The 26,724-nt window shown below is 47.8% G+C and overlaps 1 protein-coding gene across 7 annotated transcripts in view; it reads right to left on the bottom strand.

The window, feature by feature from the left end:
• LOC125455725 (probable G-protein coupled receptor 132) overlaps positions 1-26,724 on the bottom strand; it is a 111,180-nt gene that overhangs the window by 19,522 nt on the left and 64,934 nt on the right. For 2 of the 7 annotated variants that reach the window (XM_059649429.1, XM_059649430.1), the window contains exon 2: positions 16,379-16,485. The exons of 1 other annotated variant lie outside the window; for it this stretch is intronic. The gene's annotated coding sequence lies outside the window, so the exon portion shown is untranslated. Of the gene's footprint in view, positions 1-14,930; positions 15,119-16,378; positions 16,587-16,679; positions 16,708-26,316; positions 26,435-26,724 lie in introns of those variants that run through there. 4 more of the 7 variants (XM_048538089.2, XM_048538093.2, XM_048538096.2 and 1 more) reach the window with 4 other exon arrangements.

The following is a 26,724-nucleotide window of genomic DNA, read 5'->3' as shown; positions in this document are numbered from 1 at the left end:
GGTCAGTGCGCCACACTACCACTGCGCCGCCCTTGTCTGCGGGTTTGATGATGAGGTTGGGGTTGGAGCGGAGGGTGATGGTGAGGTTGGGGTTGGAGCGGAGGGAGCAGAGGCCAATCGCCAACTCTCCGACACCACCTCCTACCGTCCCCTCGATCATGACCCCACACCCGAGCACAAAACCATCATCTCCAACACCATTCATGACCTCATCACCTCAGGGGACCTCCCACCCACAGCCTCCAACCTTATTGTTCCCCAACCCCGCACGGCCCGTTTCTATCTCCTTCCCAAAATCCACAAACCTGCCTGCTCTGGTCAACCCATTGTCTCAGCCTGCTCCTGCCCAACCGAACTCATCTCCACCTATCTGGACTCCATTTTCTCCCCTTTGGTCTAGGAACTCCCTACCTACGTTCGTGACACCACCCACGCCCTCCACCTCCTCCAGAACTTCCAATTCCCTGGCCCCCAACACCTCATCTTCACCATGGACGTCCAGTCCCTATACACCTGCATTCCACATGCAGATGGCCTCAAGGCCCTCCGCTTCTTCCTGTCCCGCAGGCCTGACCAGTCCCCCTCCACCGACACCCTCATCCGCCTAGCCGAACTCGTCCTCACCCTCAACAACTTCTCTTTCGATTTCTCCCACTTCCTACAGACTAAGGGGGTGGCCATGGGCACCCTCATGGGCCCCAGCTATGCCTGCCTCTTTGTAGGTTACGTGGAACAGTCCCCCTTCCACACCTACACAGGCCCCAAACCCCACCTCTTCCTCCGTTACATTGATGACTGTATCGGCGCCGCCTTTTGCTCCCCAGAGGAGCTCGAACAGTTCATCCACTTCACCAACACCTTCCACCCCAACCTTCAGTTCACCTGGGCCATCTCCAGCACATCCCTCACCTTTTTGGACCTCTCAGTCTCCATCTCAGGCAACCAGCTTGTAACTGATGTCCAATTCAAGCCCACTGACTCACACAGCTACCTAGAATACACCTCCTCCCACCCACCCTCCTGCAAAAATTCCATACCCTATTCCCAATTCCTCCGCCTCCGCTGCATCTGCTCCCACAATGAGGCATTCCACTCCTGCACATCCCAGATGTCCAAGTTCTTCAAGGACCGCAACTTTCCCCCCACAGTGGTCGAGAACGCCCTTGACCGCGTCTCCCGCATTTCCCGCAACACATCCCTCACACCCCACCCCCGCCATAGCCACCCAAAGAGGATCACCCTCGTTCTCACACACCACCCCACCAACCTCCGGATACAATGCATCATCCTCCGACAATTCCACCATCTACAATCTGACCCCACCACCCAAGACATTTTTCCATCCCCACCCTTGTCTGCTTTCCGGACAGACCACTCTCTCCGTGACTCCCTTGTTCGCTCCACACTGCCCTCCAACCCCACCACACCTGGCACCTTCCCCTGCAACCGCAGGAAGTGCTACACTTGCCCCCACACCTCCTCCTTCACCCCCATCCCAGGCCCCAAGATGACTTTCCACATTAAGCAGAGGTTCACCTGCACATCTGCCAATGTGGTATACTGCATCCACTGTACCCAGTGTGGCTTCCTCTACATTGGGGAAACCAAGCAGAGGCTTGGTGACCACTTTGCAGAACACCTCCGCTCGGTTCGCAATAAACAACTGCACCTCCCAGTCGCAAACCATTTCCACTCCCACTCCCATTCTTTAGATGACATGTCCATCATGAGCCTCCTGCAGTGCCACAATGATGCCACCCGAAGGTTGCAGGAACAGCAACTCATATTCCGCTTGGGAACCCTGCAGCCTAATGGTATCAATGTGGACTTCACCAGCTTCAAAATCTCCCCTTCCCCCACCACATCCCAAAACCAGCCCAATTCGTCCCCTCCCCCCACTGCACCACACAACCAGCCCAGCTCTTCCCCCCCACCCACTGCATCCCAAAACCAGCCCAGCCTGTCTCTGCCTCCCTAACCTGTTCTTCCTCTCACCCATCCCTTCCTCCCACCCCAAGCCGCACCTCCATCTCCTACCTCCTAACCTCTTCCCACCTCCTTGACCTGTCCGTCTTCCCTGGACTGACCTATCCCCTCCCTACCTCCCCACGTATACTCTCCTCTCCACCTATCTTCTTTTCTCTCCATCTTCGGTCCGCCTCCCCGTCTCTCCCTATTTATTCCAGAACCCTCACCCCATCCCCCTCTCTGATGAAGGGTCTAGGCCCGAAACGTCAACTTTTGTGCTCCTGAGATGCTGCTGGGCCTGCTGTGTTCATCCAGCCTCACATTTTATTATCTTTCTTTCTATCTCTGCAATTGCCCTGATTTAAGGTGACCACGCTGATTTGCTTCGCCCGAATTTGAAAGTTTATCATGTTGTGGTTGGTACCCCCAGAAGAACCGTAACTACAAGATCTCTTATTAACTCTAAATCATTACATATTATCCGCGACCAAAAATAGCCCTCTGCCAGGCAGACTGTGCAAATAGTACTTCTTCAAGAAACAATCTCTGATACACCCTACAAATTCATCTTCATGTTACCATTGCCCCATTTAATTTATCCAGGCAATATCACTCACGACGATTGCAGTGCTGTTCTTACACTTCTCAATTATTCCCTGATTTATACCTTGCCCTACAGTGAGCCAACCTTTGTGGGGGCTCAAGGATGATTTCTCCCATGAGTTCTTTCCCTTTGTATTCCTCTTTTCTGCCCAAACTGATTCCACACTGATCAATCGCACCTAAAGTCACTACTAATGCACCTACTCACTGCCATATGCATACTGCCCTTTATTCATGAAGCTAATTCACCCTCATTTTGCTTTTTTACTGAATTTTCCAGAATGTCTAATATTCAATCCCCAGTCCTGGTCACCCTTCTATCACATTTCCGTGATATCTATCAAGTCACATTCTTTTCTATCTCTTTGTGTTGTGAGCTCATCTACCTCGTTACAAATGTTGTGTGCCTTCAGATAAAGATCATTAAGCTTTGAACTCTTAGCATTATTATTTATTCTGGTTCTGTTTTCTGTTGCACTTTTCTGTAGGTATTTCCTATGCCTTGCTGACACACTTTAATTATCGTTCATCCCTTCACTACCTTTGCTCTCTTGTTTCTTCTTGATTTTTTAAACTTCCGTCCAGTGGAATCATCCTCAACACAATTTAGCTTAAAGATGTAACTCCAACCCAGGTTATACAAGTCACCAGGAGACTGGTCCAGCAAGGTTCAAATGAAGCTTGTCCCAGTGGAACAGGTCTCTTTCTTCCCAGTGCTGGTGCTAGTGAATCTAAACGCATTTCGCACACCTATCTTGGAGCGACGCATTAAACTCTCTTTAAAAAAAACCGAACTGAGGGTGCTGGAAATCAGAAATAACGACCGCAGAAACTCAGCAGATCAGGCAGCATCTGTGGTGAGAGACACAGAGTGAGCATTTCATGTCCAGTGAGCATCCTTCAGAACGATACTGCCATGCTATTGGGACCTACATGGGGTGTGTGTGTGTGCACGTATTTGTGTGTGTGCGTGCGTGTGTGTGTGCCCATGTGTGCGTATTAGATACTTCCCCTCTCAGGTCGCTGTCCAGCTCGGAAGAGACATCCTGAACCTTGTGATCAGGTAGACAACCCAGCATTTGGGATTGTCTACCCTTGCAGCAGAGAACAGCTATCTGTTCCCCTAACTGTGCCATCCCCTACTACACTGCTGTTTATTGCTCCCATTGAATGGCGCTTTGGACCATGGTACTGTGGTCAGTTTGCTCATCCTCTCAGCAGTCATTACCCTTGTCTATACTGGGAGTAAGAACCATGTACCCATTGGCTAATTGCTCCAGTGACCTAATTGCCTCACGTCCCAGACCATGGATCAAATTTAATGCAATTAATTGAATTAATGTGACTGTCCCCTGAAAGATAGCCCTCAGGCTCCTCTCCCCCTCCCTAGTGTGCAGCAGAATGCTCAGTTCGGACTCCACCTCATCATCTTATATCCAACAACGTTCCTCAAACAGCCAGCACTGTGGGTATCGCTGGCTAGGCCAGCTTTTATTGCCCATCCCGAATTGCATAGAGGGCAGTTAAGAATCATTCACATTGCTAGACTGTCAATCCAGAGACCCAGATAATGTTCTGGGGACCCAGGTTCGATTCCCGCCATGACAGATGGGAGAATCAGAATTCAGTTAAAAATCTGGAAATAAGAATTTAATGATGATCACAAATCCATTGAGATGGTCCTAAAAACCCATCTGGTACACTAATGCACTTTCGGGAAGGAAACTGCCATCCTCACCTGGTCTGGCCTACATGTGACTCCAGACCCACAGCGAGGTGGCTGACTCTTACCGGCAATTAGGGATAGGCAACAAATACTAGCCCAGCCAATGATACCCATATCCCATCAGTGAAATAAAGCCAGCAACTGTGGATGAACACAAGCTAAACTTTCTGCAGTATGTTCCACAGAGAAATCTTCCCAATGTGGATTCCTAATGGCCCCCCAACCCCTATCTCACGCACCTCCACCCCCCACCATGTTCTCTGGCCTACGGTGGATGGACTGGAGGTTTGAAGACGAGGAGGATGCAAAATGTTTCGGGGGTCAGAGGTGTTAGCCCCTCGGAGCTGAGGGGAGCCTCCTTGTGGCCTGTTTGCCTTCCTGACCATGGCCACACTGTTGGCACATGAAGCATCCAGCTCCCAGGTACACCCAGCATCAGGGCGGAGGAACTGCATCCATCGCCTTCCCCGTCTCTGTAACAGTGATGTTGGTCCATCACCCTCAGCAAGTCACTGGGAATGCTCCCCAGCGGTGGGAATGTGTCAGGGAGCTATTCCAATGCAGCTAACCCCCTTACTACCCCACCCACCACCTCACCCCCCTCACAGCGAGGTCTCACCTACTGAACGCAGACACACAAAGTGGCCGAAAGTAGCTGCACTCTAAGTGAGGGATAAGCATCTTGACTCCTCCATTGGCTAATGTCAGCTGCTACATTTTCAGTTTGCTCACTGTTCACACGTCCTGCCCACAGCCAGCGGAACCAAAACCCACCTATTCTTATCCCTAACTCAGCCAGCAGTGATCCACTAAAAACTCAATTATATCAGAAGAATTGTACAAAATGAGGAACAATTTCCTTCACCCCAAGAGCAGGGAGCCTGGAGGATTCTACACCAAAGAAAGTGGTTAAGGCCAAAAAATTGCATGTTTCCATAAAAGATACAGTTACAGGGTGATCGACTCATTGAGTCATACAGCACAGAAACAGATCCTTCAGTCCAACCTTGGAGCTAACGGGATCAAACGGCATGAGGAAATGATGGGAACAGGGGACTCAGTTGAATGATCAGCCATGACCATACTGAACAGCAGAGCAGACTTGAAGGGCTGAATGGCCTACTCCTGTTCCTATTTCCTACGTTTCTATAACTTCCTGCACAATCTGTAATATCCTTTTAGTGTTATCTCCAGGCCCAACTTTGGACCTTTGTAAACTCTAGACAAAGAGATGAGTATTCACTGTGTGTGAGAGGGAACTTTGACTTCATGGGAGGAGAGTACAGCATTGTGAGTATCGTGAATGGCCATCTGGCCCACGGGCTCTGTCCCTTGCCCCAATGGACAGGGTCCTGAACACCAGGCATAACTGTGGAACACTGCAGAACTGAGGGGTTTGAGAGTCCTCATCACGAAAAGCCAGCAGCCAGGTTCATCAGCTAATGAGGAAGGCTCGTGGAATGTTGGCCTTTATTCCAAATAGAATAGAACAGAAAAATAGCAAAGCCTCGGTAAAACTGTACAAGGCACTAGTCAGACCACAATTAGAATACTGCGAACAACTTCGAAATCTTCATCCAGGGAAAGATAGAGTGGCACTGAAGGCAGTCCAGAAGATTCAATCAGCTGATCCCAGGGATGGAGGGACTCTCTTATGAGAGGGCCTGTACTCATTGAAGTTTAGAGAAGTGTGAGGAGACTTTATTGAAGCATACAAGATTCTTAGGGGACTTGACAGGGGAGATGGGATGAGGTTTTTTTTCCCCTTGTGGGAGAGTCTTGGACCAGAGGGTATCATCTCAGAATAATGGGTCACAAATTTAAGAGAGAGATGAGGAGAAATTACTTTTCACAGAGAGTAGTTAATCCATGAAAGTCTTTGCTGGAGAGAGCTGTCATGTTTGTATCATTAAGTATATTCAAGGCTGGAATAGACAGATCTTTAATGAGTAAAGGAATCGAGGGTTATGGTGAAAAGGTAGGAAAGTGAGGTGAAGGATTATCAGATCAGCTGCGATCTCATTAAATGGAGGAGCAGACTCGATGGGCTGAATGGTCTACTTCAGACCATAGTCATTTGGTCTTACACTGGTAGAGTAAACCCATCAGCAATTCATTGAGCATTTTGAGACCTTAGACCTCAAACACACACCATCTCATGCAAACAGGAAGGAGAGAGAGATGGAGAGATTAGATTAAACAGAATCATGTTCTTCTTGGAGAAGGCAGTGATGAGATCTGACTAAAGTTCTCAAAATCATCAGAACTGCAGAGAGGGTAAAAAGGGATAAAAGATTTCTGCTCATGGAATGATTGACAGCGAGGTTGTACAGACTTCAAGTAATTAGCAAAAGAAACAATAATGACCAGATGAAAGTCTTTTTCACCCAGTGAACATGCTTAGAATTTTTTTTTTATTCATTCATGGGATGAGGGTGTTGCTGACCAGGCAGCATTTAATGTCCATCCCTAATTGCCCAGAGGGCAGTTAAGAGTCAACCACATCGCTGTGAGACTGGAATCACATGTAGGCCAGACCAGGTAAGGATGGCAGTTTCCTTCCCTAAAGGACATTAGTGAACCTGATGAGTTTTTCCAACAATGTTTATTATTAGACTCTTAATTCCAGACATTTATTGAATTCAAATTCCATCATCTGTCACAGAAGGATTTGAACCCTGGTCTCCAGGACAGTATCTGGATATCCGGGCTTGCCTCACAGTGCCAGGGACCCGGGTTCGATTCCAGCCTCAGGCGACTGTCTGTGTGGGGTTTGCACATTCTCCCCATGACTGCGTGGGTTTCCTCCGGGTGCTCCAGTTTCCTCCCACAGTCCAAAGATGTGCAGGCTAGGTGGCTCGGCTGTGCTAAATTGTCCGTAGTGTTTAGGGATGTGTGGGTTATAGGGGGATGTGTCTGGATGGGATGCTCCAAGGGGCGGTGTGGACTTGTTGGGCTGAAGGGCCTGTTTCCACACTGTAGGGAATCTAGTCTAATCTAATAGTCCAGTGATAATACCACTAGGCCATCACCTCCCCATGTGCTGCCTGATGGAATGGTGGAGACAGGGTCAATGAGTCTTTCGGAAGGGAATGTAATGGTTCCTTGTGAAAAGGAAGAATGTGTGCAGGGTAGGCAGCACAAGGTGGTAAGTGAGGTGCTGTACAGACACCATGGGCTGAATGTCCTCGTTCTGCACTGTGACCTGTTTCAATTTGAAGCAAAAATAGCAGAGTGAGAGTAAGGAAGATGGCTGCAACCTAGGAACTCAAGTGTCAGCAGAAGTACCTTGTATAACTTGCAACATTACAATCGAAACACACGTTTTAAACTGCATTACTGCAGTTTCTGGTTCCCACGCTGTGCCTCACAGTTTTGAGGCCTCCCAAAGGTTCACTTCTCTCCCACCCCTTGTATCAATGAGAGCTTCCTTGTAAATCCTGATCTCACTCATTTCCTGATGATTTCACTCCCTGGTCACTGTTCCATTCCACCTAACCTCCTGCACACTGACTAGAACACAGCCACAGTTCCTTTTGATTTCCCACTGCTCTTCCACCTTCAGCCAATCCTCAGCCATTGATCTTTGGATTCTTGTGTTCAAACCCCTCCCTGGCCTTCCTCCTCCCTATCTCTGAACCACTTCAGCTGCCTGTGTGGCCGACTGTATATTCACAAGCAAAGATTGTTCAGGGCAACATTGACATCAGAAAAGTGAGGGAGTAGGAGAGGATAGAGAGGACTAAGTCAAAATAGAGTTGGAAGAGGGAGAAATAAAGCACTGTATTGCCCATGGTGCCCACCTGTCTCTAAAGGCAGCAATAGCATTGATGGACACTGTACGGTCCCCCAAGCCCGCACTGCCCAATAACACTGCGTTCAAACATAAACACAGAATAGGAGCAGACAGTCGCCAGAGATGATCCCCTCCACAGCCCTTGGCCTGGACCTGTTTGCAGCCAACCAACCCGCATTTATATATCACACTCAGTAAGATACCACAAGGTGCTTCACAGGAACGTGATCAAATATGTAATGAGATCAGAGTGCAGGGGATCAGAGGCTCAGTCAATGTGACAGGTCTTAAGGAGCATCTTAAAAGAAAAGGGGATCAGGTAAAGATTCTTTCTTCATTCATGGGATGAGGGTGTCGCTGACCAGGCAGCATTTATTACCCATCCCTAATTGCCCAGAGGGCAGTTAAGTGTCAACCACATTGCTGTGGGACTGGAGTCACATATAGGCCAGACCAGGTAAGGATGGAAGTTTCCTTCCCTAAAGGCCATTCATGAACCAGACGGGATTTTCCTGACAATCAGCAATGGATTCAAGGTCATCGTTAGATTCTTAATTCCAGATACTTTATTGAATTCAAATTCCACCATCTCCTGTGGTGGGATTCGAATCCAAGTCCCCAGGATGTTATCTGGGTCTCTGGAATAAGAGTCTAGTGACAATACCACTAGGCCATCAGATGCAGAGAGAGGCACAGAAGGAATCCCAGAGCCTGAACTGCCAGTAACTGAATGCACCAGAATAGTTTCTTCAAATGTCATATTCTGAAGTTGATCACAGAGATGGTACAGACTTAGCACTGTGCAACACAATCAGATTAATTCATGATCTCTTATCATGAAAAGATACCTGCATAACAGCAGTCCTAAAATGATTGCATTTTGTATTCAGGTTGAGGAAGAGTGGATCCAAGATTAGTATTTTAAACTTAAAGAGGGCATGAAAGCACAGCCAGCTAAAGTGAACTAGCAAATTAGTTTAGAGGATAGGTCCACAAAGAGACAGAGGTAGATGCATGAAGGGATATTTTAGAACACAGAGAGTCAATACATTTCAACAAGGAAGAAAACATCAAATGGAGGACCACCATTCATGTTTAACTAGAAATGCAAAGAAGGAAGGAAAATTAGAAAAGCTGAGAAAGCTGCCTAGAAATATAAAATTAGTCAGAAGAGTTTCTACTGATATTTTAAACAGATAAGAGTTAACAAATTGAGTGTTGGCCCAATAACAAATGAATATGTTAACTTGGCTTTGGAAAATAAAATATTTTTACATCGTTCTTCGTTGTGGAAGAATGTGCAACATCACAGGAATAGCTACAAATCAGAAATGAAAGGGCGGGAAGGACTCAAGAAAGTTAGATTCACCAGGGAAGTGGTACTGAGCCAACTGTTGGTGCTGTAGTCAGACAAGTGCCCAGATCCTAATGGATTTCATCCTCAAGTCTTAGAAGATGTGTCTAGCAAGATAGTTGATGCATTAGTCTACATTTTCCAAACTTCTGGCTTCGGAGAAATTTCCACCAGATTGGAAAATAGCAAGTACTTATTAAGGTGCTTATTCAAAAGGGGACGGAAACAGAAAGCAGGAAACTACTGGTTAGCTTTAGGGAAGATGGTAGAATCTATATGAAAGTGCGGAGCACTTACAGAAGTCAGGACCAATGACGTTTCGTAAAAGGGGAATCATGTTTAACCAATTTCCTGGGGTTCTTTGAGAAGAAAACCATTCTGCAGAGAAAGTGGAACTGGTGGATATAATGTACTTAGATTTCTAGAAGGCATCTTATAAGACGCCACATCAAAAGTTAATGCGCAAAATAATTAGTTATGTATTAGCAGGGATAGAAGATTGGCTGCTTAAAACAGGAAGCAGACGGTAGGTTACTTGGTAATTTTCAGTGAGTGGTCTACCACAGGGAGGGTGCTGAGGCTGCAATGTCTTAAAATATGTATCAAAGATTTAGACCAAGGGGCAATTTTCTGATGACAGTTTTATGGATCAGAGGGTAAGTTGTAAAGAGGAAATAAGGAGCTATGAACAGACTAGTACATTGAAAAACTTCCCATTGCAACAGGAAGAATGAAAAGAAACATCTTACCGAGACTTTTCAGAGCTCTGAGACATAATGGGATCTGTGTGTCCTTGTGCATGAACCACTAAAGGCCACTATGCAAGTACAGCAAGTAGTTAGAAATACTAATAAAATTGTTAATTTATCACAAAGGCAATTGATACAGGAGTGGGGATGTCATGCTTCAGTTATACAGGGCATTAGTGAGCAATATATACCATATTGTTATTTATTTAAGGGAGGCTGTAGAGGCAGTTCAAAAATTTACCAGATCAATACTTTAAATAAATTTGTTGTCTTAAGAGGAAAGATTGGACAAGCTTGGCTTTTATTTGCCACAGTGTCAAACAGTAAGAGGTGACAAGATTGAAACATAAGATCCTGAGCAGTATTGACAGGAGAGATTTGAAAAGGATGTTTTCTCTTGTGGGAGAATTGAGAGCCACGGACCATTGTTTACAATCAGGAGTCACTGTTTATAAATTTGGGTAACGAGAACTATTTTTCTCACAAAAGGTTGAGGGTTCTTGGAATTCTCTTCCTCAAAAGGTGGTGCAATCAGACCCTTAAATATTTTTAAAGCAGACATGGATAGTTTCTTCATAAGACAGGGATTAACTCTGTTTCTCTCTCCACAAGTGATGCTGCCAGATCTGCCGAATTTCTCCAGCGCTTTTCCGTTTTATTGATTTCAGATTTCCAGCACCTGCAGAAATTTGTTTTAATCGTTGCGGAGAGAAGTTGGATACATTTGCAAAAGCTGATAGAGTGTGATCCTGTCTCCGACAAAATGTTCAATTAATATTAAATGTAACGTTAATAAACATTTGCGGAGTATATAAAAGATCAAAGAGCTAGTGTAGGTGGATGGTGTCAGTATACAGATTAGCCACAATCTCAGTGAATGATAGAATAAAAGGTTAAAGTTGCCATAGGACTGCTCCCTCATTACAGAGAGAGAGAAAAAAAACTGGCGGGGGTTAAACCTGAGGGCTACCACCCCTCAGGTGAGGGGACAGGGTGAGACGGAGGGATCTTCCTGGTGACCTCAGCCAGTGTGGGAACAGACCCCCCACTGAATTAAAATCACTACAGCGCAGAAACAGGCCCTTCGGCCCAACAATTCCACACCAACCATTGGAGCACCCCACCCCAACCCACACCTCCCTGAACACGACAGGCAATTTAGCATGGCCAATCCACCCAGCCTGCACATCTTTGGACTGTGGGAGGAAACCCATGCAGACACGAGGAGAACGTGCAAACTCCACACAGGCAGTTGCCCGAGGCTGGAACCGAACCTGGGTCCCTGGTGCTGTGAGGCTGCAGTGCTAACCATGCCACCACGCCACCCTCCCACTGGGCATTGCAAACCAGCTAACCCAGCTAACTGAGCCTCTTGCATAGACTTGGCACGAGGATAGTCTCCCCAATTCTGATATTTCTGAATGCCCCTCGCAGCATTTCTGTGAACCTTCTCCTGATCTCCTGGTGCACCAGTCTGTACACACTTCCCTCTCACCAGGCACACAGTCTATCCCTGCAGCGCATATGGAGTGACCAGACAGGAATGTATTTCTGTCTCTAATCCTACACATTCACCGACACTGCTCATTTCTGTCTCATCACTAAACTCATATATACTGCTGCTTTTGTGCTCCTAAGATGCTGCTTGGCCTGCTGTGTTCATCCAGCTTCACACTTTGTTATCAAGGATTCTCCAGCATCCGCAGTTCCCATTATCTCAGATACAATTTTAGCCGCACTCTCCCCCGACCCTCATTCCTGCCCTACCCCCCGACCCTTATTCCTGCCCTACCCCCCTATCTCCCTGGCCCTCATTCCTGCCCTATCCCCCTGACCCTTATTTCTGCCCTATCCCCCGACCCTCATTCCTGCCCTATCCCCTGACCCTCATTCCTGCCCTGTCCCCCTGACCCTCATTTCTGCCCTATCCCCTGACCCTCATTTCTGCCGTACCCCCTGACCTTCATTCCTGCCCTATTCCCCCACACTGAGCCTCATTCCTGCCCTATCCCCCGACCCTTATTCCTGCCCTATTCCCTGACCCTCATTCCTGCCGTACCCCCTAACCTTCATTCCAGCCCTATTCCCCCCTCCGAGCCTCATTTCTGCCCTATCCCCCGACTCTTATTCCTGCCCTATCCCCCGACCCTCATTCCTGCCCTACTCCCCTGAACCTCATTCCTGCCCTATCCCCCCGACCATATTTCTGCACTATTTCCCCCACCGAGACTCATTCCTGCCCTACACCCCGGCCGAGCCTCATTCCTGCCCAAACCCTCTGAGCCACATTCCTGATTTACTCCCCCTGAATCTCATTCCTGTCCTACGCCCCCTGAGTCACATTCCTGCCCTACTCCCCCTGAATCTCATTCCTGTCCTACTCTCCCTGAGTCACATTCCTGCCCTACTCCCCCTGAATCTCATTCCTGTCCTACTCTCCCTGAGTCACATTCCTGCCCGACTCTCCCTGAATCTCATTCCTGTCCTACTCTCCCTGAGTCACATTCCTGCCCGACTCTCCCTGAGTCACATTCCTGCCCGACTCTCCCCGAGTCTCATTCCTGCCCTATCTCCCTAAGCGTCATTCCTGCCCTATACCCCCCAAGCCTCATTCCTGCCCTATCCCCCCTGAGCCACATTCCTGCCCTATCCCCTGAGCCACATTCCTGCCCTATCCCCCGAGCCTCATTCCTGTCCTATTCCCCCAGAGCCACATTCCTGCCCTATCCCCCGAGCCTCAATCCTGCCCTATCCCCCCAAGCCTCATTCCTGCCCTATCCCCCCTGAGCCACATTCCTGCCCTATCCCCCCTGAGCCACATTCCTGCCCTATCTCCCTCAGCCACATTCCTGCCCTATCCCCTGAGCCTCATTCCTGTCCTATTCCCCCAGAGCCACATTCCTGCCCTATTCCCCGAGCCTCAATCCTGCCCTATCCCCCTGAGCCACATTCCTGTCCTATCCCCCTGAACCACATTCCTGCCTACACCTGATTACCACTAATCGCGTCTCACCAGATACACAGTCTTTTTACATTCGCAGGATGTAGTGTAATTGCTAAGACCAACATTCAATGCCTGTCCCTAGTTGCCCTTAGGGATGCAATGATGGGAGCTGCTCCAGGCCCTTGAATGATAGTTAAAGGTGAGTTTGGAGCTTTTTGCCCTATTCTGGTCTGCATGTTTGAATAGAGAAACAGCGAGAAAGATTTGCAACACTAATCCCAGAATACAAGGATGTAATTGAACATTTTAATTGTCAGGAAAGACTGGGCTGGGTGGTGGTCGTCTCTTCACAAAACAGAAGGCAAATGATTAAGAGACAACAAAATGTGAGGCTGGATGAACACAGCAGGCCAAGCAGCATCTCAGGAGCACAAAAGCTGACATTTCGGGCCTAGACCCTTCATCAGAGAGGGGGATGGGGTGAGGGTTCTGGAATAAATAGGGAGAGAGAGGGAGGCAGAACAAAGATGGAGAGAAAAGAAGATAGGTGGAGAGGAGAGTATAGGTGGGGAGGTAGGGAGGGGATAGGTCAGTCCAGGGACGACGGACAGGTCAAGGAGGTGGGATGAGGTTAGTAGGTGGCTGGGGGTGCGGCTTGGGGTGGGAGGAAGGGATGGGTGAGAGGAAGAACCCGTTAGAGAGGCAGAGACAGGTTGGACTGGTTTTGGGATGCAGTGGTTGGAGGGGAAGAGCTGGGCTGGTTGTGTGGTGCAGTGGGGGGAGGGGACGAACTGGGCTGGTTTGGGTATCTAGTTTTCTAAAGTTATCACGAAATTCAATGGGGGCACGTGTGGAAAAACTATTCCTACTTGTACTGATCCCAGAGCAATGGGCCATTGACATAAAGTAATGAGGTTATTGACCTTGCTCGCCGAGCTGGCTTGATTTCGTTCAGATGCTTCGTGTCTATCCTCGGTGATATCTTCAGTGGGCCCTCCGATGAAGCGATGTTATTCTACTCCACTTGGAATTTATCTGTCCGGTCTGTTATGCGGAGTGGTGTCATTATGTCACTATATCATTGTGTCAAATGAGAATACTCACCATAACGGACCGGTCAGTATAAATTCCAAGCAGAGTAGAATAACATCACTTCATCGGAGGGTCGGCTGATGATGTTACCGAGCATAGAGACGAAACATCTGAATGAGAACAAGCCAGCTCGGCGAGCAAGGTCAACGACCTCACCCACAACCTGAGCTACAGATCTTTGCCAAAACTTTAAGCAGAAAGTAATCCCTGCAGAAAAGCTTCTATTCCCCAGGGAGTGGTGAGAACGTGGACCTCGCTGCCACAGGGAGTGCCTGAGATAAATAGTGTTGATACATTTAAAGGGGAAGCTAGCTGCATAAATGCGCATCAAATATGGGCATTCTTTGCAACATTTATCATCCAACCCTAATTGCCCTAGAACCAAGAGGGCTATTTCAGAGGGCAACTGAAAGTCAACCACACTGTAGTGGGTCTGGAGTCACAGGTAGGCTACACCAAATGAGGATGGAAGATTTCCCTCTCAAAAGGTCATTAGTGAACCAGATGGGGTTTTATGGTAAACGACGATGGTTATCGTTCATCCAGCCCTTAATTCCACAATGTATCAATTCTATTTAAAAATTCACCATCTGCCACAGTGGGATTCGAATCCAGGTCCCCACAAGCGAGAGGAGAAGGGGTGGGAGGATTCTTGTGTTGAGTATTAGCGCAAGCATGGAGCAGTTGGCCTGAATTACCTGTTTTTGTGAATGCTATTGTTGGAAATGTTCGCCACAATTATTCCCATTTCTGTGTTTACAGTCGCAGGCTTAAGGTCACAGAAAGTAACTTTCCGCATTCTCTGGCTTGTACGGAACATCTCAGCGTGTCAGGAAAAACTTGTGACATGGGTTTTCGTTACTGTTAAGCAATAAGCGATCTGTTTCTAACACAAAAGATTTACAAAAAAAAATTGCTTCTCATTTCCTTCCTTATTTGTGTTTTTCTGTGTATTTTCTATCGCACATTTTAATTTTGTATTCTTTTAATCTTTACTCACAAACGCACTCATTACTTGACATGACATCTTTGTAATTTTGGGCTTGTCAATCCCTTCACCCTCGACCCCAGTTGTGGCTGGATAAGGATTAGTGACCCTCAGCAGGAGATGCGTGTTGTGACAGTCTCTTGGTATCATGTCCCCTGTAAGCTGCAGGGGTAGATTCCATGCACCGACCTCCACATTGTCCTCCGATTGTGCACAGCAAGACTCCACAAAACACGTAGCCCCTGCTCCAGCAACAGACCCCTCTCCCAGGATCAGTTCCCTCTCCCAGTTGCCACCCTGGTCCCCAGTTACCCCGTCTTCCCCCAGTAACCACTGTCGCCCAGTAACAGCTCCCTCCCCTTATACCCCCCTAACCCCGGTAGCCCCTAGTAACCCACTCCCCGAGTAAAAGCTGTACCCCGCTTCCCGCTTCACCGCTTACTGGGGAGAGAGGCGATATTGCTGAGGGGGGGGGGGGGTTACTGGGGGAGGGAGGTTTAGTGGGGAGAATGGGTTATTGAGGGAGAGAGGGTTACTTGGGGGAGGTAAGGTTGCTGGGGGAGGGTTGGTTACTGGGGGAGAAAGGGTTACGGGGGTGTTACAGGGGGAGAGAGGTGAGGTTCCTGGGAATAGGGGGTTTACTGGGGAGGTAGGAATACCGAGGGTGGGGGGAGAAGGTGGGGTTGCTGGGGAAGGGGGTTTACAGCGGGAATGGGACAAAACTGGTGGGGAGGGGTTTTTGCTACCCAGGGAGCTACGCTGCTCATTCCAGATGAAACCGTTACCTTCCATCCCGCTAACGTTATCAGTGAAAACTGAGCGCATTATTTCTCGTCTCTGAATACAATTCTCCGTCAACCCGTTCCCCTTTTCTCTCTCAGTCTCCCTTCACTTCTCTTTTTCACCTACTGCTTCGTTCCCCCCTCTCCATCTGATCCTTTTTAATTCCCACTGCTGCTCTCCTGCAGCCTTGCTTTTCTCTGTCTCTCTCTATCTCAGAGAATCCTGTTCACTGCACGTGTCTCTGTGAGACCAACAGCAGGCTGAAGCGCACAGATTGGATATGTTCCTGAGCTACCCACTTGCAGTAAATAAGACAGCACGTTAGGCTCTCGAATTCTAAATACGCCCGACAGTAGTAGAACAAAAATAAATTACCTTTTCAAAGCAACGTTTCGCACAGAAGGTAATCGAGTCTCTCACTGATCCTAGTCCTCTCATTGATAAAACTGGTTTCACAGTGTGACACAGGACGTGGCAGCTTGCTGTTGGGTACGAAACGCTGTATCAATTGTCGACTTCACAAGAACCAATCCCTCGGAAACTGTTACTCACCACACTGCTTTAAAAACCTGCACAGCCCTGTTTGTCACAAACCCCCGCTGACATTATACAAATTAGCATCAAGAGACCTGAGCTTATAGTCATCAGGACCCAAAAACGCGTGCGACTTACGTACAGACCCTGCGTACTTTCTGTAACCCGGCCATTCTTCGGAAAACAGCACTTGCCTGTAAATCTCAAACAGTCCCGAATCACAAAGAGGGCTCATCTCATTCCGAGACTGAACGTTTTGAAGGGGCTTGACAAGGTTGACATTGTCAGGCTGGCTCCTTGCTCCCCAGCTCGCCTGGGAAAGCTGTACCATGGGACGCAGGCTCAGGATAACGGGACAATCAGGCTGTGAGATGATGAGAATATTTTTTTCACTCAGAGGATTGGGAATCCTTGGATTCTCTACTGCAGAGGGCTGTGGACACATCATCATTAAATACACTCAAGACCAAGAGAGAAAAACCTTTGGTCTCTCATGGGATATGGAGAACAGCTGGAAAGTAGAGTTGAGGTAAAGGATTAGCACGATTGCATTGAATGGTGAAGCAGGTTCGAAGGGCTGAATGGCCTCCCTTAGGCTCCTATCTCTAATGTTCAGGTTACCCCGCTGAGTAGTGACAGGACCAACTCAGAAGCTCAAAGATAATTACAACACGCTGTTAGCAGCCTCCTAAAGTATTGTGTCCAATTCTGCCCGCCAACTTTAAGTACATTTAAGTCATCATTGGACAACCATATGGAGGTACATGGAATAGTGTAGGTTAGATGGACGTGAGATCGGTATGACAGGTCGGCACAACATCGAGGGCCGAAGGTCCTGTACTGTGCTATAATGTTCTATGTTCTATCATAAGGTCAGAAGTGGGGATGTTCACAATGTTCAGCAGCATTTGCGAATCCTCAGGTAGCATGTTCAAATGCAACAAGATCTCGATAATAGTGATAATGGGAACTGCAGATGCTGGAGAATCCAAGATAATAAAGTGTGGGCATGGATGAACACAGCAGGCCAAGCAGCATCTCAGGAGCACAAAAGCTGACGTTTCGGGCCTAGACCCTTCATCAGCGAGGGGGATGGAGTGAGGTTTCTGGAATAAATAGGGAGAAAGGGGGAGGCGGACCGAAGATGGAGAGAAAAGAAGATAGGTGGAGAGGAGAGTATAGGTGGGGAGGTAGGGAGGGGATAGGTCAGTCCAGGGAAGACGGACAGGTCAAGGAGGTGGGATGAGGTTAGTAGGTAGGGGATGGAGGTGCGGCTTGGGTTGGGAGGAAGGGATGGGTGAGAGGAAGAACAGGTTAGGGGGGGCAGAGACAGGTTGGACTGGTTTTGAGATGCAGTGGGGGGGGGGGGAGACAAGCTGGGCTGGTTGTGTGATACAGTGGGGGGAGGGGACGAACTGGGCTGGTTTTGGGATGCGGTGGGGGAAGGGGAGATTTTGAAGCTGGTGAAGTCCACATTGATACCATTGGGCTGCAGGGTTCCCAAGTGGAATATCAGTTGCTATTCCTGCTCCCACGATGAGGCATTCCACTCCTGCACATCCCAGATGTCCAAGTTCTTCAAGGACCGCAACTTTCCCCCCACAGTGGTCGAGAACGCCCTTGACCGCGTCTCCTGCATTTCCCGCAACACATCCCTCACACCCCACCCCCGCCACAACCGCCCAAAGAGGATCCCCCTCGTTCCTACACACCACCCCACCAACCTCCGGATACAATGCATCATCCTAGCAGATGCATGGGAACTGCTTTGCAGAACACCTCCGCTCTGTTCGCAATAAAAAACTGCACCTCCCAGTCGCAAACCATTTCCACTCCCCTTCCCATTCTTTAGATGACATGTCCATCATGGGCCTCCTGCAGTGCCACAATGATGCCACCCGAAGGTTGCAGGAACAGCAACTCATATGCCGCTTGGGAACCCTGCAGCCCAATGGTATCAATGTGGACTTCACAAGCTTCAAAATCTCCCCTTCCCCCATCGCATCCCAAAACCAGCCCAGTTCGTCCCCTCCTCCCACTGCACCACACAACCAGCCCAGCTCTTCCCCTCCACCCACTACATCCCAAAACCAGTCCAACCTGTCTCTGCCCTCCTAACCTGTTCTTCCTCTCACCCATCCCCTCCTCCCACCCCAAGCCGCACCTCCATTTCCTACCTACTAACCTCATCCCACCTCCTTGACCTGTCCGTCTTCCCTGGACTGACCTATCCCCTCACTACCTCCCCACCTATCCTCTCCTCTCCACCTATCTTCTTTTCTCTCCATCTTCGGTCCGTCTCCCCGTCTCTCCCTATTTATTCCAGAACCCTCACCCCATCCCCCTCTCTGATGAAGGGTCTAGGCCCGAAACGTCAGCTTTTGTGCTCCTGAGATGCTGCTTGGCCTGCTGTGTTCATCCAGCCTCACATTTTAAGATCTAGATAATATCCAGCTTTGGTCTGACAAGCAGCAGGTGACATTCACATTACACAGATGCCAGACAATTACTGTCATGAACAAAAGAGAATCTAACCATCACACCTCAACATTCAATGTTACTATCTCGGAATCCCCCACTATCAACATCCTGACCAGAAGCTCAACTGGACTCACCACATAAACACAGTGACTACAAGAGCAGGTCAGAGGCTAGGAACGCTGTAACTCATCCCCCAATTCCCTAAAGCCTGTCCACCATCTCCAAGGCACAAGTCAGGAGTGTGATGGAATACTCCCCACTTGCCTGGATGGGGGCAGCCCCAACAACACTCAAGAAGCTCGACACCATCCCGGACAAAGCAGCCGCTTGATTGGCACCACATCCACAAACATCCCACTCCCTCCACCACCGACACTCAGTCACAGCAGTGTGTACTATCTACAAGATGCAGAAATTCACCAAAGATCCTCAGACAGCACCTTCCAAACCCACGGCCACTTCCATCCAGAAGGACAAGGGCAGCAGATACATGGGAACACCACCCCCCGCAAATTCCTTTCCAAATCACTCACCATCCAAACTTGGAAATATATCTGAAAACAAAAATTGCTGGGAATCACAGCGGGTTGGGCAGCATCCATGGAGAGAGAGAGACCTAACATTCTGAGTCTAGATGCCTCTTCATCAGGAAATATATTGCTGTTCCTTCAGTGTTGCTGAGTCAAAATCCTGAAATTCCCTCCCTAAGGGCATTGGGGATCAACCATCCTTTTAGGCGGTTACTCTCTGGATGAAGAATGACTTGCTTCATTCAGGTTCAATGGGTGCTGGGTGACTGTTAAGCCCAGTGCTTAATCTGTAGATCCTGTCACATTCGGGGCGGCTGATGCTTGAAGGGTCAGATAGCTGTTAATGTAATGTTTGTGCTCTTCCTTCCACACCTTGACTTTACCTTCATTCCTGAGGAAACCTCCCAGTGTGTCCGGAGCTTGTCTGATCAACGGTCTGCATTTTGGTGGGTCTCACGATAGTGTCGCCCATGAGTCAGTGGAATTATTGACCTCTCCAGGTGGTTTTGAGGACCTCCCTAAAGGATTTCCCAGTCCTCCTGGGAGTATTCTGCTGAGGTCGCCGTGGTGCATTAACTTTGCGGGTCCAGGGTCAGGAACATGAATGACTTGTTAGTGTTTGAGTGTTTCACACTTTGAACTTTCACACTTTGGCTTGGTAGAGGACTATCTTTCATGCCCCTGGTTTGAAGGATCTTCAAAGGTACTTCCGTGGGATTGCAGCAGTTCTTTGAGGGCATCCAAGGGTCTGGAGTGGGAGGTACATTATTCATATCCTTCTTTAAAGAAGGGTAATAAATACATTGGGCACAGCTCAGGGAAGGTTTTCCAGACTAACATCTGGAATGGGTGGGTTTTTTTATGAGGAATGCCTAGACAGGCTGGGTTTGTATCCACTAGAATTTGGAGGAGTAAGAGACAACTTGATGGTAACATATATGATCCTGGGAGTTTGGGCTGGGCAGATACACAGAGTATATTTCCTCTTCTGAGGATATCTAGAACTAGGGGTCATCACTTAAGACAAAGATGAGAGAAAATGTTTCTCATAGAAACTGTCTTCATCAAAGGGCAGTGGAAGCAGGGTCCTTCAATAGTTTTAAGGGAGACATGGATAAATTTACAGTAAGGCAGAGGGTGAAAAGTTATTGAGGGCAGGAACGTGGAGTAATTAGGTCAGCCATGATCATAGAATCCCTACAGTGTGTAAACAAGCCCTTTGGCCCAACAAGTCCACACTGACCCTCCAAGCTTCCCTCTGTAATGCACCTAATCTACACATCCCTGAGCACTACAGACAATTTAGCATGGACAATCCACCCTAACCTACACATCTTTGGACTGTGGGAGGAAACCGGAGCACCTGGAGGAAACCCATGCAGACATGGGGAGAATGTGCAAACTCCACACAGACAGTGACCCGAGGGTAGGATTGAACTTGGGACGCTGGTGCTGTGAGACTGCAGTGCCAACCTCTAAGCCATCATGCCACCCTAATTGATCTTACTCAATGGCACAGCAGGTTCGAGGGGCTGAATGGCCTTCCCCTAATTTGTGTTTATGTGTTAACCTGTTTACATGTTGACACATTTATAAATGCTGGCTTTGTCTTCATATCAAGAACACATTCAGTGAACACTCAGCCGATAGCGATCTGGCTGTGATTTTGAACTTACGGCCCCAGGCTGATGATTGGTGGTAAAATTATGTTGTGATCACAATCCCATGATGTCTGGCCCTCATCACAAACAGAAGGAAACTGCATGTAAGGGATCAGTTTATATCACAGTTTCTTACTACAAAGCAAGCTCAAATTCTGCCAATAATTCAATAACTTCTCCATAAGTTGAGCTCAATACTTACCTGATTGACCATGTTGAGTTTGATAAGGTCACTTTGGCTCGTACTGATTGAGACAATGATTAACAGTGGAAAAGACAAGGTTTTCTTTTCTGTATTGTGTATCAAATCCAACAGCAAGATCTCAAAGTTCTTCACATAGTTACCTAGTTATAGCTATGTAGATAACCGCACAGACCACAAGACCCATCAGCAAAAGTGGAAGTGTGGGATGAGTGAGCAATTCCTGATGGGCTCCATTGTAGAGACTCCATGGATATTCCTGCCATCCTCCTGCTCTTCTTCAAACACTAGACTCTCCAATCTCCAAAAGCCGGCTTTTGCTTTAAGGGGAGCAGACGGGGCCTGTTGTACAGGATCTCATGCAGAGGCAGTACCTCTGAGGATGTAGTAACACCAACAATGCAGCAAGGACAGATCGCTGCTGTACTAGGAGGGGACAAGCATAGCAGCTCAACCAAGCAAAGCCTAGTTCCGCTAACAACAACCTACATGTATAAAGCAACGTTAACATAGCAAGTTGTCCCAAGGCACTGCACAGAAACAGCATCAGACAATATCTGACGTCAAGATAAAGGCCATGGACTTGATTAAGAAAATGGGTTGAAAAAATCATCTTAAAGGAAGAGGGACAGCTAGAAAAGTGGAGAGGGTCAGTTTGGGAGTTTTTGTAGGTTTGTAAGGTGCTGCCTGAGGATCTTTGGTGAGTTTCTGCATCTTGTAGATAGTACACACTGCTGCTACTGAGTGTTCGTGGTGGGGGGAGTGGGATGTTTGTGGATGTGGGGCCAATCAAGCGGCTGCTTTGTCCTGGATGGTGTTGAGCTTCTTGAGTGTTGTTGGGGCTGCCCCCATCCAGGCAAGTGGGGAGTATTCCATCACACTCCTGACTTGTGCCTTGTAGATGGTGGGCAGATTTTAGGGAGTCAGGAGGTGAGTTACCCGCTGCAGCATTCTCAGTCTCTGGCCTGCCCTTGTAGCCACAGTGTTTGCAGAAACATCTCAGAGTTTGTTTTCATAGAATCATAGAATCGCTACAGTGTGGAACCTGGCCATGCAGCCCATTGAGTCCACACCGACCCAGACCCACCCCACTCCATCCCTGCAACCTTGCATTTCCCCTGACTAATCCACCTAACCTACATGTCCCTGGACACTATGGGCAACATAGCATGGACCAATCCACCCCAAACTGCACATTTTTGGAATGTGGGTGGAAACCCACACAGACACAAGGTGAACATGCATACTGCACACAGTTGACCAAGGCTGTAATCAAACCCAGGTCCCTGGTGCCCTGAAGCAGTAGTGCTAACCACTATGCTACCATGTCGTCATTTTGTCCTGCAAGGGATAGAATGGTATCACAGGAGTAAGATTGATGATTTCATTGGATTTTGGGTTAAATATTGGGCCGGGACCCAGGAGTGTTTCCTTCTCTTCAAAGTAATGTCATCATCAGTTTTTTGCTCCCTGTGAGAGCTCAGGGGGTTCTCAGTTGAATGCCTAAAGTGAGTATCCACATTGCCATCCTCTTGGAATAAGTCTCATGGTGATGCTCTGGCTGCCCTGAGTCACATACCAGGAAGGTTTGGTGAGAATGGTTTTGCTCCAAATCCTTTCCTGGGCTCACACAATGCTTTGCAATACTGTGCTCCTAAGATGTTGCTTGGCCTGCTGTGCTCTACACCTTGTTATCTCGCATTCTCCAGCATCTGCAGTTCCCATTATCTCTGATGCTTTGCAGTCAGTTCTCTGTCAATGACATTACAAAAGGAATCCCAGACGGAACCATTGGAAATCAGGGAGAGAGTGTGTAGGAACTGTTTCATCTGGCTTGAGACTGAAGGACAAAGTCGCACTGTCTGAGTAAGAGGCCAGTAAATGCCAACTATGAAAAGGAGAAATATCTTCACTCAGAGGGTTACGAATCTTTGGGATTGTCAGAGTCAATTACAGATCTTAAACTGTGCCAAGCCAGATTTCAGTGTGCATTGATTTAAAAACCTCACGGATTTCAAACAAAGCCTGGTGCTGAGCAATTCTATCACTGTCTGTCGCCTACACTAACGATGGAGCGAAGAAACAGGCCATACAGCCCAATAACGTCTGCAATGTCTTTAAAGACGTATTTCATTCATCCCAATTATTCAATCAGCCTACTCTTCAGCACTTTGCCAAAACTGGTCATGATTTTTAGCATTTTGATTAAACACAACTTCGCAGAAGAAATAGTTGGGGATTAACACAGGGCAGTTGGGAGAGAGTGGGATTAGTTCAGGATTACACAAATGAAGGGAAGACAATAATGTGTAAAATAGCAGAATCTATTTTTCCGTGTAACATTGCGCAGAAATTAATGAAAGCCTTCATAAATTATGTTACCGAAAGAGAGAAGTCTCCACCCGTTCAGGATATCCTTTGTTGCTTTACAGCCAATTAAGTCAGTTTAAAGAGTAGCCAAAAGCCGGCATGTGAGAGATACAGCAGCCAGCTTGCGCAGAGCAAGATTCCACAATTAGCAATACAACAATATAACCAGGTAATCCAACTTTGTGGTTTGGAGTTTGTGGATAAACATTGATCAGGTCACTGGGATATTCACAACTTGCTCTTTAGATGAGCACTGTGGGATCTTCCTTATCCATCTCAGGGGACAGACGAGGTTCAATGTCTGACTTGAACAATTGGTCTTCCGATAGAGCAGCACCACTCTGGTTTGTTTACGGAGTTTTGCATGCACAAGTCTCCCGAACACAAAAAGACCTATATCGATGCCAGGGACATATTCACGGCATCACAACTGACACCTACAGAACAACTGAGAAAGTATTTGTTAATGTGTCAGTAGAATTATTTGTGTGTGTCTGTTTTATTTGCATAACACAGTTTCTGTATCTGCTAACAAACTGACAGATTGGGGCACTGAGCTCTGTTTCCCACAGCACAGTTTCTGTTGGGTTTTCCCTAGTGGCAAGAAACAAACTCATCTCAGAAAAACCTCAAATTTAAAAGAGAAATACTGCTTCAAATTTTATATCATTATCAGCCATCTACATACAGTGTCTGTGACTTCAACACTTTTGGAAAACCCCTTGGAAAGTTTTCCAATTGAGTGACCTTTGGACAGAATCACCTTACCTTTGAAAAAAAGGTCCATTGAGAGGTTAATGCCCTCACGGTAGGGAATGGAAAGGGTGGGACAGTAAAGGGGGAGACTAGCAGAGGAAGTGCAGGATGTTAAAGAAAGACCAAGAGCAGGAGAAGGAGAGGTTGGACGTGCAGAAAGCATCAAAAGATGAACAAGGAGTTGGCTTGAGAGACTGCTTGAGGTACAAAGCAAAGGAGAGAGAGAGAGAGAGAGAGAGAGAGAGAGAGACTGGGAAAGACAGGTCAGGAAGGACATATTGGTTCGACCTATCTCTCTCACTTACTGTCGATACTTAAGCAGCAAAGAAAGGCTTCAAAAGACTGAGAGATGTTGGAGTTGAGAGGACTAGAGGCAGGCTGAGACATAGCAAAAGTTACACCAAAAGATAAGCTGGAATGAGAAGGTGTACTACAGATGAGTGGAAACAAGAGAGAGGCTTGTAGAGAAGGGACCCATAAGAAGATGCAGCACCTACGCACAGAAAGGAGTTCAGGGGAATGAAAAGGAGAAAAGTCTCAGGCAACTGGTGTTCCGATGAAGTGTCATCTCAAACTCACAACATTCACTCTGTTTTTCTCACCACATGTGTTATCAGACCAGCTGATATTACCAAGCATTTTCTATTTCTGTCAACACTGTCCCCATCTGACACTGCCAGGGCAGGGGCAGCACAGGGCTAGATGCAGAGTAAAGCTTCCTCTACTCTGTTAAACAGAATGTAGAACTGCCTTTGCGCTTTTAAACTGCAAGTAAAGCTCTCTCTGCACTGTCCTGACAAACACTTCTGCGGCAGATACAGCACAGGGTTAGATATAGAGTAAAGCTTTCTCTACATTGTCCCCACCAAACACTCCCAGGACCGGGATAGTACAGGATCAGACACAGAGTAAAGCTACCTTTACACTGTCCCTCATCAGATATGCTACGGACAGGGGCAGCACAGGGTTAGATACTGAGTAAAACTCTCTCTACACTGGACAGCAGAAGAGTTAGATACAGAGTGAAGCTCCCTCTACACTTTACCCATCAAACAGTCCCAGGACAGGGGCAGCACGGGGTTAGATACAGACAAAAGCTCTCTCTACACTATCCCCCCCCCATCAAACACTCTCAGGACAGGGACAGCACAGGGTTAGATACAGAGTAAAGCTCTCTCTACACTGCTCCCTATCAAACACTCCCAGGACAGGGGCAGCACGGAGTTAGATACAGAATAAAGCTCCCTCTACACAGTCCTCATCAAACATTCCCAGGACAGGAACAGCACGGGGCTAGATATAGAGTAAACCTCCCTCTACACTGTCCCCCATCAAATACTTCCAGGACAGGGACAGCACAGGGTTAGGTACAGAGTAAACCTCCCTCTACACTGTCCCCCATCAAATACTTCCAGGACAGGGACAGCACAGGGTTAGGTACAGAGTAAAGCTCCCTCTACACTGCCTCCCAGCAGACACTCTCAGGACAGCGGCACCACGGGGTTAGATACAAAGCTCAGCTCTATTGATTGGTTTCATTTCAGATTTCCAACAGCTGCCATTCTTTGCTTTTACCTCTGCCAAACTGTGCCTGTGTCAATGCAGGAGCCCGGGATTTGCAGCACAGGCCCAGTTCCGTGTTAATGAGCACACAGGTGTGACAGAAACACTTATCAAAACCTCCATGCGTTGGAAAAACAGCGACATATTTCAGGAGCTGACACTGAAAACCACACTGAGACATCCAGAGAGTGAGGCGCATGCACCATCCACACTGACCTGTTCGAAAAGCTTCTCTGTTACACGCTCAGGAGCAAGGCAACTCATTCCCATCACATCGTGACTGACTGCAAAACTGTCTTTGTTTAGGGAGGAAGGACAACAGGCTGCCTGATTAAGGAGAGTTTCCTCCCGGAGGGAATTGCCAGGAAGTGTTGGTTTTAACTGTTTTCCAGGCTCTCATTGGTGAATGTGCAAACACCTCAAACACAGCTGAGCAGTGACAGCACCGCTTCAGAAACCTGCTTTCCTACTGCAAGAACGACACCAACAAACTATTCATGTAGCACCTCTAACACCGCCACAGAGGACATTACTGAGACAAACTCGGCGCTGAACTACAAAAGGAAGCATCAGGTCAGTGTTAAGGAGCTTCTAGAAACATTAAAAACAGGTGTAGGAGTAGGC

Source organism: Stegostoma tigrinum, chromosome 10 (genome assembly GCF_030684315.1).
Source record: "Stegostoma tigrinum isolate sSteTig4 chromosome 10, sSteTig4.hap1, whole genome shotgun sequence".
In the NCBI taxonomy this organism is placed as follows: Eukaryota; Metazoa; Chordata; class Chondrichthyes; order Orectolobiformes; family Stegostomatidae; genus Stegostoma; species Stegostoma tigrinum.
This window is presented reverse-complemented; position numbering and strand designations above follow the sequence as displayed.